The sequence below is a fragment of the Fragaria vesca genome, linkage group LG2 (assembly GCF_000184155.1).
Source record: "Fragaria vesca subsp. vesca linkage group LG2, FraVesHawaii_1.0, whole genome shotgun sequence".
Classification (NCBI taxonomy): domain Eukaryota; kingdom Viridiplantae; phylum Streptophyta; class Magnoliopsida; order Rosales; family Rosaceae; genus Fragaria; species Fragaria vesca.
The window spans coordinates 24,141,587-24,147,088 of NC_020492.1; the positions used below are offsets into that span (position 1 = coordinate 24,141,587).

A 5,502-nucleotide genomic window follows, 5' to 3' on the forward strand; every position below is an offset into this window, starting at 1 on the left:
AAACTATTGTTGTTTTCTCCCACAGACTTTTCCACTCTTAAAACCTATATTCAACAATCACAAGAACATACACAAAAGTGAGATTCAATCTCAAAATTATAATTCAAATAGAATAAACACAAGCCAACAGCCAATCCAATTTACAGTGCACCAGAAACAATCCAACTTCAATCCTTAGAATTCAAATGGAAGAAAACCCAGTAGCAGAAATCACATAAACCATAATTCAAATGGAAGAAAAACAAGCCAAACTAAAACCCAAGTTGGAGATCGAACCTCAAACCCAGTAGTGAAAAGTTGGAAGCTTGGGATATGGTGGAGGACGTCGTGGAGAGAGAGAGGACGTGGAGGACGTCGCTGGCGTAACCAGAGGACGTGGAGAACGTGAAAATAAAAGGCTGAGATTGATTCATGAGAAAATAAGAGGAGCCTCTCATGAGGAGAAGATCCAGATTCTTTGCGCATCTCCCTCAAAATTGAAAACCACATCCAGATCTCTTTCCCTTTCTCCTTCGACTGCCAAATCCCCCTCTTTAAATTTGCCGCCCCATGCCCCCATTCTTTGACCACCTCCGTCTCCTCGACATCCAACGCTAACCATGACCAGATCCACTCCACGTCATCTTCATCTCCCTCCATGGTCAATTTCTTCGACCAACAAGTTTGATGGCGCTGGTCGTCAAAAATTTGAGAAGGCGATGAGAGAGAAAACTAAATTCTCAGTTATTCTGATCTTGTCGATATAGATCTTGTTTGATGGGTGTTTAGGGTGCCAAATCGAGTAGGAAAGGGTCGTGGCTTCGTTGTCGGGTTCATGTAGTGGTAATATATTGGAGTCGGTTGCTGTGTTGGAATTGATTCATCAGGTTTAGTGTTGGGTCGTTGACAGAGGACAAAGAGGTGGTTGCTGAGCAAGAGAACCGATTAATGGGTCTGAATGAAATGGACATGGGGAAAATTTGGAGAAGATGACCAGTAAAGCTATCAATGCTTTGATTGTTCTGGGGTTTGGGACCTTTGCTGTGTCTAAGCTGCTCACGATTGACACATGTATGTTTTCCTGTTTTAGATTATGTTCTTGGTTTTTATATTTTGGATTTGATGCTCATACGCAAGTAAGCTGCAGAGATTTTAATTGGGTTTGTGTTTGCAGTAGTGAGCTTTGAAATGGGTAATGATGTTATGAAATTGTACTTGGTTTAAGCCAGTTTAGAGTTGTTTAGGTTGGATGACTGCTAGTATAATGATTGTGCTGAGGAATGTCTTAATTTGTTCATGATTGGTTTCAAGTTCTAAGTTGTCTTGCTGAACTTAGTTGATCTTGAATCCGTGGTTGATTTCAATATACTGTTAAGTATCTGCAGGGTTCAGAACTTAATGCTGAGAGCTGAATCAATATCCAGTTCTTTCCTCATTGATAAAAGCATTTAGGCCCCAATAAAAGTGTTCAACCATACACTTAGGGGCTCCTAATTTCAATATACTGTTAAGTATCTGCAGGGTTCAGAACTTAATGGTGAGAGCTGAATCAATATCCAGTTCTTTCCTCATTGATAAAAGCATTTAGGCCCCGATAAAAGCGATCAACCATAATTACACTTAGGCGCTCCTAAAGGGAGCCTAACCACTAGAGAGTCAATTTAACCAAAAAAATTCATGGGATCCTAAATCTCATATATACGAGCTTCTTGTTCGAAAACGGGGAAAAATAGGATCTCGCACGATATCAGTCAACCGCGTTTCGTGTAAAAAACAAGGTATATTTAAGGTTGACCGATTCGATGGGGAGCGTAACAAATCCGAAACGGGGTGGATTTTTTTCAGTAGACCTATTTAATTACCATGCCTACATCAGACGGTAAAATTTGTATTTTCATGTATTTATGACCTTGGATCGTCACGTGTCTACTAATCCCTATAACTTGTTTAATAAATTATATTCAAGTGTATATCATTGCCAATTATACAGTTAAAACAAAATTTTCAAAAATCTTGTGAAATAGGATGTGATCGAAATAGTCGAATACAACTAAAGATGTAAAATCACAAACTTCCGGTAAAGTTTAGGTCTCAATAAAAGCGGTCAACCCCTAATTACGTTTAGGCGTTCCTAAGGGGAGCCTAACCACCGGAGGGTCAATTAACAAAAAAAAATTCATGGGATCCTAAATCTCATATATATGAGCTTCTTGTTCGAAAACGGGGAAAAATAAGATCTCGCACGTTGTCGGTCAATCGCGTTTCGTGTAAAAAACGAGGTATATTTAAGGTTGACCGATTCGATGGGGGCGTAACAAATCCGAAACAGGGTGGATTTTTTTCAGTAGACCTATTTATTTACCAAGCCTACATCAAACGGTGGAATTTTTATTTTCACATAATTATGACCTCGGATCGCAGCGTGCCTACTAAAACGGTATAACTTGTTTAGTAGGTTATATTCAAGTGTATATCATTGTGAACCAACTCTACAGACAAAACAAAATTTTCGAAAATCTTGTGAAATAAGATGTGATCAAAATAGTGAAAAACGGCTAAAGATGAAAAATCACAAACTTCCGGTGATGTTTAGGCCCCGATAAAAACAGTCAACCCTAATTACGCTTAGGCGTTCCTAAGAGGAGCCTAACTACCGGAGAGTCAATTTAATAAAAAAAATTCATGGGATCCTAAATCTCATATATACGAGCTTCTTGTTCGAAAACGAGGAAAAATAAGATCTCGCACGATGTCGGTAAACCGTGTTTCGTGTAAAAAAAGAGGTATATTTAAGGTTGACCGATTCGATGGGGGGCGTAAATAATCCAAAACGGGGTGAATTTTTTTCAGTAGACCTATTTAATTACCATGCCTACATTAGACGGTGAAATTTTTATTTTTATGTAATTATGATCTCGGATCGCAGCGTGACTACTAAAACGGTGTAACTTGTTTAATATGTTATATTCAAGTGTAATAAGATGAGATCCTAAATCTCATATATACGAGTTTTTTGTTCGAAAACAAAGAAAAATAAGATCTCGCACAATGTCGGTCAACCATGTTTCGTGTAAAAAACGAGGTATATTTAAGGTTGACCGATTCGATAAGAGGTGTATTAAATCCGAAACGTTTTTAAATTCTAAAAATCATAAGAATTAAGAGACGCACTATCTACCCTTATAAAATAATTTTTTTATGTGTGATTCAACTCGCTCGTAAACTAATTTAATTATATACATCGACGTGACATAACTAACTCTACTGACCCATACCCTATTTGTCATGCATGATCCCCTGCAATACACATACCCATCTACCTTGGCTTTTTTTGACTAAACACCTCTACAAGCTAGCTTCACCACTGTCAAACCTGTACCAATTAATTCTGTTTTTATTTATATAATTTTTTTTACGTATTATATGAACACGACGACCTATTTCATCAACATGGCACGACGATCAATGAAGACTTTTCTCCCAATGGCGGATCCAGGATTTAGAACAAGCTGAGTGGGCTTGAAATTGTTTCTCTTCAAATCGATTACCTATCAATTTTTAGCTAACTACAATATGTATCTAAAACTACGATTTAATTGATTATTAAACAAAAAAATAATCCTTTACCGTGAAAAATAGTAAAATAACGACTTGCAATAGTTATAAACACGCGGCTACAAAAAATACTTTTTTTGAGCTTGGTATGTATCGGGAGAATTACAAGAAAAAAAAAAAAAAAAAACAAGTTAAGGAAATAAGAATGTAAAAGTTAAGGAAATAAGAAAATAAGATGTAAAAATGTAAAAGTAAAATAATGACTCGTAATAGTTATAAACACGCGCCTACAAAAAATATTTTTGAGCTTGGTATGTTTCGGGAGAATTTAGGAAAAAAACAAGTTAAGGAAATAAGATGTAAAAGTTAAGGAAATAAGAAAATAAGATGTAAAAATGTAAAACAATCAGAGATTTCCACTGCTGGGAATCGAACCCGGTGGAGTTGAGATTAGTTGGTAACCTAAACCAATTATGCTATGTGAACTTTTATGCAAAAAGAACACATTCTGCTCCATCTATGAAATCGAACCAAAAGAAAAAGACCCGGATCTCCGGCCGTTCGTCCTTGTTAATAACCACCGTGCTCCTCCTCATCTCCTCCGCAACCCACCGCTTCTATATATCTTCGCGGCGTTGCTCCCCGTGATTTCCGCCCCGGGGATCCACTTTCTATGAGAGTGAACAAATTCTCATCTACAAAGACACAACTCCCATGACTACTACTAGCCTAAACAAATTCAAAATAGTGCAGATCTGGGGGAGGTTCTTCTTGGTGAAATCAAACACGAGGAGGCATCTTCAAAGCACGAAGAGGTAAGGGAGGGGTTTGTAATGTGGCTCTCTTCCATGAGAAGATGAGGATCGCTTCCATCGTCTTGGTGGATGAGAAAGGAAATGAAATGGGAGATGAATGGTGTGCGGCGCAGCCGGCGCTCGTCTAAGGAAAAAGGGTGCAAGAATGGTTGATGAGGCCGGTCGTGGTTTTTTCAGAGAAGAAGAGAGTAGACTCAGTCGAGGGGGATCCGGATTCTCTCATAATAAACCTCTGCTAATATTACCTCATAAAGAGATCTTGGCCGTCTATTCTCAATGGATGGCCAGGATTAGCTTTTGAGATGTTTTCTCTTGGTCTTTTCTCATCTATTATATCGTCTCTCTCTTCGCAAATTCTCGACAGAGATGAGAATCTCATCTGTTGTACCTGCAAATCTCACACCTTGCTTTCCTCCCATCTCTCCCTCTTCTGTATCTTTCGATTACGAGTCAGAAAATAATCAAGATCCTTGGGTTGAAAGTGGCTTGTGCATGGGCTCGAAGAGTTCCGAGAACCAACAAAGTGAGTACCATCTGGTCCACATGTTAGAACATCTTCTACAACTGGAGTTGGCTTGCAAGAGTTGTTGGAACTGTCCCAAATGTTGTGCAAAAGGGTGTGTTTGATCAAAAATGGAGGCTCCCTCGTACAGTAGAGTGGAGGAGGGTATAGTAGTTGAATGATGATAATACATGTGAAGATGTTTATTCAATTATACAATCTCTAGAGAAATTCAGGCTTATGTTGGCAGGCCAATCAAGTTTCCATTAAAACCCATTTACACAATCCAAAGTTCCAAACCCAGAAACCAAAGTCACAATCTCTGCCGACCCATCTTGAATTTCCTCCACATTCGAAACAACCCAATCAATAAACCACTTCCGGCATGAAAATCGAGCTTCACGGCGAGCTTGTCGAGGTCACTTCGCATCAGAAGCTTACCGCTGCTGGAGCAAAAAAGATCGACGCGGCGGCGAGCAATGTTGTGGCACTCGTTGATGGTCACAAGAACGCTGAAGAGGCTAGGATTGTGTTTTCACCTCCGTCGGAGCTTTTGAAGACGACGAGAGAGAGAGAGAGAGAGAGAGAGAGAGAGAGAGAGAGAGAGAGAGAGAGAGAGAGAGAGAGAGAGAGTAAGTAAGTAAGTAAGTA

At 39.0% G+C, this 5,502-nt stretch overlaps 1 pseudogene; it reads left to right on the forward strand.

The window, feature by feature from the left end:
- Positions 1 to 5,236: 5,236 nt before the first annotated feature.
- Positions 5,237 to 5,502, forward strand: part of LOC101297807 — a 9,048-nt pseudogene continuing 8,782 nt past the window's right edge.